This window comes from Melanaphis sacchari, unplaced genomic scaffold (assembly GCF_002803265.2).
Source record: "Melanaphis sacchari strain LSU unplaced genomic scaffold, SCAv2.0 Contig36_pilon_pilon, whole genome shotgun sequence".
In the NCBI taxonomy this organism is placed as follows: Eukaryota; Metazoa; Arthropoda; class Insecta; order Hemiptera; family Aphididae; genus Melanaphis; species Melanaphis sacchari.
The window spans coordinates 1,857,259-1,870,321 of record NW_020271232.1 but is presented as its reverse complement, the minus strand read 5'-3'; positions in this window follow the sequence as shown (position 1 = coordinate 1,870,321).

The window sequence follows — 13,063 nt, the reverse complement described above, 5'->3', positions numbered from 1 at the left end:
ATGTTAATAATAACATATTAGTTATCACGTACTAAATGGTATTAACGAGTCAATTTCTAATCGGTATTATATCCTTCTGATATACTCATACAAGTGGTCAGATTCGATTTATCACTGTAAACAAGCCAAATACGCTATTCCATTTACAAACAACACTATTTATGAGCATTTAAAAGTAGCAGGCACGATACATTTTATACGTAATTACACGATTGTCCGATTTCAAGTGTATTAAAAACACATACATTTAGATATAAAAATATAGTATACGAAATAAATATTGCTTATTATTGATTTTAGCACAAGACATTTACACTGCAGTTTAAAGAGTGCCACTTGAATAATTTTTTTCTGTTTACTTTCGAAACGTTGATTTTAGTTAAAAGGGTTTGTGATTTTAAAATGATTGTATTGTTCGTTTTTAATTATATTTGTTTATGACAATGGAACCTAAATCTTAAATAAGTACTTTATTCGCATTAATTTATACACTGAATGCTAAATATTTTGGTTTGAATTTAAATATAAAATTTAAATTGCAGGTACAACACATTTATAATATATGTTAAGATAAAAAAAAATTAAATAACTATATTATATTTTCTCCCCATGGGGTCAGGGCCTTAGGGGATTCAACAAGTCCTATACCATTTAAATTATCTACTTAATGCGAATTTAGCATATGCACTTTGAAGTTTCTCATTACTGTATTTTACTTAACCTTTGGAAATGTATAATCAACCATTTCCCTGCAAGTATAGAGACAATTGTGTAATGTTACTTCGTCGTTAACCCGTTATGATATATATATATTTACCATAACGATATATATTACAGCACACTACTGCCAGGGGCGTACCCAAGGGGGGGTTTTCGGGTCCGGATCCCCAATTGAAATTTCTACATTTACACAATTGTTTAATAGTAAATAGTATAATAAGAGTAGGTTTACAGTGTATTTTAATTTCCCATTATCTTCAATAAACAAAGCTTATAGATTATAATATATTATAATGTATTAATGTATAAACCGTGTTTAATTTATACCAACGACCAGGTACGACTGATTGTCTTATTCTGTGCTCATACTACGAACTGATTAGATTAATAATTATGGCGCGAAGTGTTATCAGTGTTAAACATAATTAGTAAATCTTCAGAAGAATATTTCAAAATATCAATATTTATACCATTTTTGGATTACTTTATAGATCAAATAAATAGTCGTTTTATTGAACACAAATTGGTTTTAAAAGGTTTTAAAATGTTATTTAAAAATGAATTGGACAATAATTACATCGACATTTTACAGTTGATTCGGATAATTTAAGTGAACCTGATATTGTAATAGCAGAAATTAAGATGTGGAAAAACGTAACTGAAGAAGATCAAAAGCCAAAAACTGTGATACAATTTCTACAATTTTGTGATGAAGACTTGTTCCCAAATATATACAAGTCAATAAAAATATTATGTATATTACCGGTCACGACATATACTTCTGAGAGAAGTTTCTCTTCATTAAGAAATCTTAAAACATATCTCAGAAATACTGTATCAGAAGACAGACTAAATAGACTTGCGATGCTTAATATTCATCGAAATGAAATCTTAACACCAGATGATATATATTTGAGGAACTTGTAAAAAAAAAAAAACAGGAGATTAAAATTTAAAAATAATTATATAGTTATAATAATAATTATAAGTTAAATAATGTAATTTTTTTTAACATTTTATTACCAAATAAAAATTGATTTAAAATTATAGTACCTACCTATTGTAGTAAACCTTTTTGTATATGTGCTGTGAGTGTGTGTATAACTATTGTAACTATTATTATAGTTATTAACAGTAATATGTTGGTAATAAATTAAACTATATTTATAATTAGAGAACAGATAAAATACAAATTTTGGACCCCCCACATAAAAAATTCTGGGGTACGCCTCTGCATACTGTAGTAGTGAGGTATACCTTTTCTGGTTATTATAATCAAACGGTGTAGACATTTTAAGTTTTAAACGTTATCTTGATTAATATTATATTAGTGATATTTATTATTTATACATTGAAAAATTGAAACAGTTTATATATTATTGTTGTAATATTACGTATATCTGTCATGATGGAACATATTGTTACCTATGTATTTTAGTGGTGGTATGTACGGCAGCGACGGCCGATCGCGATAAATAATAATATAATGTATATACTATATTATGTAGTTCTTTATTATTGATATTTATACTGCCACATTGGTGATGGCCGTTTAATATAATAACTAGATATATAACCTATTTGTCAACTACAGGGAACCGCACGTTCGAAAGATTAAATTCGTAAGTTTATTTATCTCCGAGAGTTGTGTACAAAAGGCTGACAAAACTTAGCACTTTATTGTAGCATAAATGAATATAATATGTATACGCATGAGGTACGTGATGACTGATGGTAGATTACATTTTGCGCGCTCGAGTTAAATAATACAATAACATGATGAATGCGTGACAGTTTTTAGTATATAACGGGAAAAAGTATAGAATTCGGGGCCTATATTATAAATTTCACCGAAATAATATATCGAGATTATGGTTTGAGTTGGTATAAAATAAAAATAGTTCACATAAGTATAAAAGGGTTGCCGTGTACACTATATTATAATATGATATATAGGCATACGGCTGTCAGTAAATCCATTATATTTTGTTATAGGGTTTTTATCAAAGACTGGACACAAAAACCAAAGTAGGCTTGTTTTTCAGAAAAAAAAGTAGGACGACAAAATTTTATAGGGGTGGCCCTGTAGTCCAGTGTACGCCACTGCAGGATATATACTATATAGGAATATATAGCCTCTGCAAGTACCCCATTGGGCATTTATAAGTATAATACAAGTGAGCGCGTCTATACATGTATGATACAGTGTATTGTGTTGACAATAAAGAACACCGTATTCTAAATTGATTCTAAACGGTGTGATGAATATATAAGTCTTATAAGATGATATATTTTATTCTTCTTATAATTATTTTTGTTTTTTTCATTTTTTTTTTTTTTGTCTCTGAAGACATTTTTCTAGTAAGAAAAATACTACAATCTTCTACGTTGACGGTGATTTTTAATAGAAAATTAAATCTAATTGGTACTAAGAAGGATTAAAAATAAAAATTCCCCAATACTTTTCAAAGTATTTGGGGGAAAACTTTTTATGTAAAATCAGTTTCCAACCTAACTGTTTTATATATTGTAATAAAAAAAAAAATAATAACTGTAAGTAGAGCTTTAAAATTTTCGCAAAATATGTATATACTGTATTAGCATTTAATATAGACACAATATAATTAAAAATATATATTGTTCTTTTTTTGGTGCTGTTTATAAATATCATAGAAACTTGTTGTTTGTGAGTACAAAAGCTTGAAATTTAAAAAAAACTGTTTCTTACAAGTTTTTGTGGACTATAATGGGCTATATTGTAACACAACTAATACCTGCTTTTCAGCTTATTATTTTTATATAAATATACCTAATTTAAGTAAATAAAACTGAAAATAATTTACCACCATCGTAATGTACTATTCTGTAACGAGCATAATAATAGTATCACAGACAATAATTCAATCCACAGCTTATGTAATATTATATGCGTTTATAGAGCTTGTCGAGGTGTATACATTATGAGTTGTACGCTTATATTACAATATGCGTCTTTAAAACGTGGTCATCTGTACAACATAATGTATTGGTAATTGAGAGCCAAGACCTGATTAAAAAAAAAAAAAAAAAAAATCATAATACCAAACCGCGTCGCTTGCGTGATGATGCAATGGCGTAATGACAACCGTCTGTATAAAATACACTTAACATTATTTCATACTGTCGCTTTCGCGGCAAAAGAATCGCCGCTGCGCCTTTTATCCACGGCGCGACCTCCGTAACATTACGTACACCGTGTACACCATATTATTACAGTAATATTTATCGTTTTGTTTTGTCGTCATAAAGCGCACTGCGTTACGACGAGGGACAGGTGAATAAGACCGGCGTCGTTTCCCGCGCGGCACGCATAGCATTCGAACCGGGTAGATGTATAATATAATATACGCGCGTATATACCTATATATGATGAAAAAATCCGATACGCGCGGGGAAAAAAAAACATCACACAGGGTCTAAACACAAAAGGTAAATCGAGAGGATGGTCTCAAGAATATTTTAAGATTATTACCTGTCCCGTATTCCACGTTTCTTTGTCGGCCCGTCCGCAGCATATGCCGTCTCGTCCCCGACACTCACCGGTAGTTAATAAAATAAATAACCCGATGACGACACTAATCCCGCAGAGAGAAGCGGCCTTTCTGGAAATAGAAGAACAATTATACGATTACGATCTCTTGTAGTCGTTGCACGCGGATTATAATAATACATTAAATACCCCTTTTGAAAGGAAAAAACATAGACGCACACGCAAGCATTCGTACTATATATATATGTATAGGTAGGTACGCATTATTATATATTATACAAATATATAAATCGTTGGTAAATGTGGTCGGTGGTCGACACAAAAACCGTCTCTAAATCAAATATATAGGTATACCGCGATTGTCGAACAGGTCGTCTGTGGATGCTGTTAAGTGATTTCACGTGGACAACTCATTCCAAGATAATACTTAATTACCACCTTTTTATACATTAAACACGAATAAAACATATATATATATATTTAAATGAGGTTTTCACATATCATGTTTATCAAGAAAATTTCTGTAGTGCCTTTATGGAGTATGAAAATCGTAATAGATAAGAGGGTAAGATATTTTTTTTCGTTGAATTGTTTGTATAGTAAAGTACTCATACCTATCGTATATACATATTTCTTAGTACTTATATTATATATTTTACAAATTTTATGAATAGATTTTTTTTTAAATTCAATACAATTCGTTTAATACTTGCTCCATAACCCTATATTTAAGTAAAATATTAATTCCATCGTTAAGGCATCATTTCCTATATATAATATATATAGTTTTCAATAGTATAATTGTTTCATTTATTTTTTTTATATTTGAGAATGAGTCTCAAATTTCAATAGAATGGCTGGTGTTAAAAAATTACATTTATTTTGTTAAGAAAGATTACTTACATTTTTTTTATGCCGAAGAATTGATTAAATAAGAAGTATTTTAAGAAGTTTTTTGTCGTGTCTTTGTTAGGTTGCAGAGATTGATAAGGTATTGGAATATATTGAATTGTTGTGTACTTGAGTTATAGTTTTGCATGTTCGGTAAACATGTTTATTTATCTCTGAAACACCACAGTATTTGGAAAAATTATTAATTCTTTGTTTATGCTCGTGAGTAAAATGTGTAAACTTATAAAAGTCAATCTATTATTACTTCAAATTTTTGTTGCACGATAATGGTTGAAACTAATAATTTTCATTACATTTGATTTTTATTAATTTATTGTTTATTATTACTATTTAAGTGCAATGAAATTTACAGAACTAAAAATTCGTCTAATAACTTTTAATTTTTTTTTGATTATATGTCACAGTACACCTGCTTATGTCTATGCCCCGTAGGTCCGCTTATGAGTAGCAATTAAAAGAAACGAACAATAAGTAATTATCCATTAACACAGCGTAGAATAATTATAGTTATTATATTTGTTTTCAGTTAACTGACGTGCATTTTTTAATGTATAATAGTTAATTAAAAATTATTAATATTGTCATTATGTATTTTTTTTCTTAAAGATCGTAAAAACAATTATTTTTAACAATAAAAGTATATCTTTGATATTTATAACGGACCCGAAAAATAATTAAAGCTATAATATATTATTGGATAACGTGCTTCATGACATAGTTTCATATAGAATATTGAACCTTTTTCAGTTATTACAGTTTTTATGTATACACTTTCAGAATGTAAATCTTATATTTATGACGGTATAACAAATATTAATTGTGATTTCTTATCATCAAATGAAATTAAGTGTTATAGGTATTAGGTATATACCCGTTATAAAATAATATTATTATATTTTTATATTTACCAAATTTATTTTAATACTTAAAATATCCGTACCTATACAGTTTAAAGAATAAAATCAAATGATTTCTTAAGACATTTTATTTAGTTAGAAAAATATTATGCAATTAATTTTTAAGACTTTGACGAACATATTCCTACAAAAAATGCTATAAAATGAACCACACCATTAACGTATGGGGCGGCTATTCAACAAATGGTTTACCTGGATATTTTTGAGAACCGAGATTTTTTATAACTTCGGTAGTCAATTATTAAGGGGATCGCTAAACATTTTAAGAATCAATAGTAATTAATCATAAGGAGGGAATAGAGATAATATTTAAAACATTTAAAACGTATAAACACGCGTTATAATATTTTAAATAGCCAATAATAGCCAATATGTAATAGCTTTATATGCAATAAAAATGAAAAAAATATTTATGAAAAGCGATCGACTAAAGAATCACTTACTGAAGACTTAGTATATAAAAATACTGAAAATAGGTTATTTCAAAATATGTTAAAATAGATAAGTAATTGCAGTCAATTAAAAATAAAAATAAATTATTTAAGATACATTAAAAAATGATTTTAATAATTCCATTATTAAAGTTAAATAAATAGATGAAATTGAAATTATGATTATTTTTTAGATACTTATATGCTATTATAGAACAACAAAATATGAATAATATTGCTCAATTAAAAATAAAATAATTTATTTTTCAAAAAACTGAAGAAAAGTAATTATTTCAAGTGAAAATATTTAGGTTTTAAAATGTATGGTACTATATATTTTATATTAATATTTTGAATATTTTACTGTTTAGCTTTTAAATAAATAGTATATATAATGGCGAAAAGTTTAAAGTCCTTCCAAATAACATTTTTAAATTGCAACAAAATATATTTTTTACTCACAAAAAAATAAAATACTTAATGTAGAGAAAATTAAAAAATATGAAAATTTCAAATAAGTAAAACAAAAAAAAAAAGTAGAAATGTTTTGTAAAAATTCAAGTCTTTGTGGATATTCATTTTTAAATTATGTAAAGTATAAAAACAAAGTCAATTTTGTTAAAAACTAGTCTGGCGTGAAAATACCCATATTTCTTTATTTTTTTTTGTCTTACCCAAATATGTACTGGGGAATTTTTTCATTTTATTACCTTAAATATTTTCTGATTTTCTGCAAAAACCACTCTGAAAGTAGAAGATTAAAGCATTTTTTTATTGTAGAAAGTATCTTCAGATACAAAATAAAAACATTTAACAAAATGTAAATTATTGTTAAATCAATAAATTCATAACTCTGCTCAGAATCTAAAATTATGAAAACCGGAAATATTTACGATTTACGAAAACCAGTTTTTGACAAAATCAATATAGTTTATTTTGCTGTTTTTCAAAAATGAATAATCGTGGTTGAAATTAAAATTCTCAATAAGTATATTTAAGAGATGATGTAGTTTTTAAAATATGAGTATAATAGGTTTTTTGGAGCTATTGAAGACATTTGAAAATTTTTATGAAAATTAGTATAATTCTCGTAAATTATACTAATAGAAATTAAAAATATATAAAAAAAAAAACAACATATAATACACATTAAAGGATTAAATGTTGAGAAAATTTGATATTTAAACGAAAAATGGTTTAACGATTGAATTATTTATTGTTGTAATTAAAATTTATATTGTTATCTTCTATAAATAATGAAATTTAGAAATATTTAGACTAATTTTAAGATATTTATACCATATAATCTCTTGTCACAATATTGTGTAAGGTATTCGGTATTGATATATAATTTATAAATCATTATAACAACTGTAGTACTGTAGTATGTTACTGTAGTAACATTTAAGTACATGTCAAGTTTTTGGAAAAAAATAGTTAAACATATCGTATTATAATCAAAAAAAAAAAAATTTAAATAATAGTAATACATACATTAGCTTTGTATAAAGATATATTATAATCTTAATAAATATAGAAATAACGTTTCTACTTTACAAAAAAAAGCATCCACAGGGTATCGTAACAAACTATTGAGAGAATACAGATAATATCCTTACCTTTAAATTTAATTATAGTTGAATTCACTCTAATATTAATATTAATGGAATGAAACAGATTATTTTTAACGTAAAATTTGCATCATGCGTTAGTAAGACTGAGCAACAGATGTAGATACGATGTAATTTTAAGGATTACGATGATAATAATATTTATTTTTCGTTTGTATTAATACCGCGGGAATTTTTATTTTAGTTAAATGTTTCGGTAATTATATTTTCTCTATCTTTTTTCTTTTAAATTATTATTGAATTCATAATAACTTGAAAGTCGAAGAATAAATAATACGTATCATTTTGATGTTACTTCCCGAAACTGAACACATAAAATGTTTCATAAGATAGTTGCGCTTCGATCTTGAAGAACAACTACTCTGGTGACGGTGGATTTATTAGGAGGTTTATATTTTTTTTTGGTGCCTTATTATGTATATAAATATTGAACGCATAACCATTAATCGCCGCACGTTATATAGCTGTATTATTATGGCGATATAGACCCAACAAGACATTTAAACATCTATATATACCTATTACTACGATAATGATCAACGCACGGGTGTAACGATTGAAATTAATTTGAATATGTGACCGACAAACGAAACGAGAGGTTTTAAATTAGGAAATGTAATGTAATAATATGACTATGCGTCAATTTATCATTTAAAGCACAGACGTAACTATAAGGGTCTAAAGATAATTTCAAAGTATACAAACACACCTATAATATTATGTTGTAAATATTGAATTTAAAGTGTCATTAGACAGTAATTGAAAAAAACTGATAAAAAAAAAAATAAAACAATAAAAAGCTGTTATTGGAGTTATAAAATATTAGATTCTATTTTTATTATTAAACTTAGGTTAGGTGGTTGTTGGTCATTATTTATTGACTGTTTTTATGCTTTTTTTTATAAAGGAAAATATATAATTAATAGGTTTGAATAAACTATGCTTTTTAAGTTACAACAGAACAAAAGAAACATTAGGTACTGTTTGTATTAAATTTGTTTCTCTACAGTTTGGTTATTTTAAGAAATGGGATGACGTTTTCTAGTTGGAAATCAACGTTTAAAAACAATTTATAAATTTTTCTATCTACGATGAGGAAATGGTCTTGTTATCTATTATTATATTTATTATTTATATTTTATGTATTTTTTACTAAGACTATCAAAAATAGATTTATGTCAGTTTATAAATTACATTTTGGATAAAGAATATATACGAAATACCTTGTTCGTGTTAAAATATTAAAACAAATTTTACTGTAAAGAGATGATAACGGTATACTTGACATGAAACGAGTTTTAACAAAATCCAAAAAGCACGTGTTCTTATAATGAGTTTTTTTATAACAGAGAATTCTCTTTTATTCTTTCTCTTTCATATCTCTTAAAGTTATAAAGCCGAGTTACTCAAATAAATTGTAAGCCTTTCTAAAAGTCAAGTATAATTTCGAACGTTTTATACAAAAATAACGACATAATTATACAAAAATGCGAAGTTTTGTTTTGATATAATATATATTATGTTCTACTGCGTTGTTAGATGGTTTGTCAGAATCAATAGTTTAATGAATAAACAGTGAAAATTGAAAATATAAAACAAACAAAATATATTAAAATGTTTAGGAACTGTTTTCGATTTGTGTTAATCACCTAAGAACTATTAAGAAGCCTATAAATTAAAAATACCTACAATTTTGATCTCGAGTTATCCTAACATCCAAATAAATCATAAACAAAATATATTGAATATAAGTGTTTACATCCTAACACTCCATTAATCTTTTTTTGAAACTGAAATTAAAATTATCGTTAATTGATGAAATATTAGTAATTGTGGTCTTGCTGAGTCCCGCTTCAAATCGTTTTTCTAGTACGATAATTTATGATTGCTTTCAAATTTATTATCACAATACACCATTATATATACAATATATATCATATATATTATTTCTTGTTAAACCAAGTCTCAGTATTCTGTTCAGATGTTCCCATTTTAACCATTTTAACCTTTACAAGTGTTCAATTTTACTAATCTACTCAAAACCCCAAATTCAAATGTATGAGTGCAATGCCTTGGAATTCATCCAATATCTTAAGGCGAAGTGTGTATGTTTTAAAATAATAGTAAATAACCCTCGCAATACTATCTTTCTATTAGCAGTGCCAAGAAAAAAAGTCTTAAGTCGTAATAAAAGGTCCGATTCAGATATGATGAATGAGCTTCGCGTTTACCGACAGTCAAATATTCAACTATAGATACACGAAATAACCATTAATCGTGTTTTTTTTCAGAAGAGCGGTTAGGTATTGTATTGATTTCTTTCAAAATAGAGATGTATATATCTAATAAATAAATGATATATACATATTATGTATTTATCCAAATACCGAAAAAGTTTTTTAGTGCAACGGATATATCATACAGCTGCATTGTTTCAACAGTGTTTTCTGTCAAGTGATGTATTATAGTATATAGAAAATTTTGGACTTGTTAAAACTTGTGATGTTTATTTGAATATACTTATTACTCATTAGTTATTACTTATTAGCCAAAAAAACCATAAAACATGTATAAAGTGCATATTTTAAAATTTAGGAAATTTTTAAAAATTCTGTATCCAATATGTACGCATATTTATGTTAAACTTTTAAATTGTTTATATGTTAAACATATTTTCACCCTAGGAATTCATAAAAAATTAAATTTTTAAAAATAAATAAATAATCAAATTTAACCTAATTTAAGAACACAGAACTAAGATTATAATATACGAGTATAATACGTGTATATAAAGCTTGACTTAAACTTTAAAATAAATAACTAAAATATCCACATACACTATACATAAAACCATAAAAGTATAAAAAAACTTCTTTTTTTTACACTACTAAGATTTTACAAAAAATAATAATACAATTATATGGCCGACTTGTGACACACACATAATCATATTATAATATTATATATAGTATATACTATATATACCTATTATTATTCGGTTGTCATCGCACTCTCTTTTGCCTAGCTGCAGCAGTTGTTAATATTGTTCGAAAAAACCATGGCAGAGAGAAAGACGGGGCACTTTACTCGTACAAGTGTGCGGTGGCGGTAGAGGGTTTTAGGTCTTTTGAAATATTCGTCTCTTCCTACAGTCATTCGCTTTATCCGACCGTCTGCTTAAACGGGGGGATTCGTCGCATTGCACCGCATGTCGCCCGAGAGCCGCTGGGTGGTCTGAGAGACGGCGAGCCTCTATAATATTTTTCCGAAAGGGAAGAATAAAAATAAATAAATATAAAATAAAATAAATATGTCAAGATACGATCGTTCTGTCTAGCGGGAGGTAGCCGCCGACGACGCCGACGGTATTTTTTTTCCTCTGAAAAATGTGAAAACGTTACTATTATATAGTCATAACTCGAGCGAGCGCACGCCGCTCGTTCAAAGGACTAGGCCGTCGTGTAGTTGGACGAGAGTAATCGGTTTTCGATCCCGGCAGGACTAGAGAGAGAGAAAGAGAGAAACGAGAGAAAATCCCACGTGTGAGAGGCTCGTGTTTTTCGTAGTCGTCCCGGCGTAGCGTCCGACGTGCGAGCGTGCAACATAATAATATATACACACACACACTACAATATAATATACATAGAATCTAATATATCGAAAAAATCGCCCAAGCATAATAATATTATACACGTTCGAGTACACGCACGCGCACACACACAGACACACTCACACACACACACCGCGCAGAGGTAATGCACGACATGCGGTATCTATATATTATATCGATAAAACGTTTTCCGACTTGACAAAAGGACGTGTCGGCGTTATTGATGGCATCGCATGTATAATATGTATATCATCATAGCATCATTGCTTCGACGCGTTTATAATATAATGTGTATTTATATATATATATATATATATGGTATAATAAAATAACGTCTTATATATAATTGTCGCGTCCTTTGACGTGCGTTTATTATATTATCGTACATATATATCGCATTACCTAAAACTGTGTGCCTATATACCCGCAACAATAATAGCATGTGCCTTGTGTGTATATATGTGCGTGTGTATTATATATTATAGGTAACTATTCCGAACGGAATACTCTGTCCGTCCGTAACGCAACGTACACGGGTACACAACAACGTTTTATGTACGATTGTCCTGCACGTACAGGACGACCGACGAGAAGGAGCTGTAGGCAGGCATAAGTGCGCGCGCGAGGGCCGAGATCTTGTATTGCCGGCACAGGATTTTGTCCCTTTGATGTGAAATTTAGCGCAAATATTTGCTCAAATGTTGTTAAACATCGCCCTCCAACGACGGTGACACTCTTTCCTTTTCCATAGTCTTTTGTATACGACCGCCGCCGTTTATTGTTATCGTAACAAAATACCACCCACGTCACATAGATGACTTTTGCGTTATTATATATTTTATTAGAATAAAGAAGAGAACGACATGACTGCAGAAAATGTGCAATAATAATAATAATAATGAACATATACGATCCTTTTTTTCGACGAATTTTTGGGGGGCGGCGTTTTTTTGGTCTCCGATCAATTTTATTTGATGGACAATTTCCGCGAAAAAGACGTGTTCGCCAAACAACCCGGCATAGTAGTAATAATAATAATAATGTCATATCAAAGCCGACGCTCGCACCGACAGAGGGGATGACTTTGTGCTGCAGGTTTTCGCAATTCGATTTTTGTATAATATAATAAACCATTGAACCACGCGAGACGGTTTATATTACATAATACTACCTGCATACGACTGTTATAAAACGAATCGTATATTATTGTGTATTATATGATATATAATGCGCATTATTGTGACAATAAATCTATAACAATGTTATTGTCGGTTTCGTTTGAACGTCGCCGCGGATGACGGAAAAAATATAAT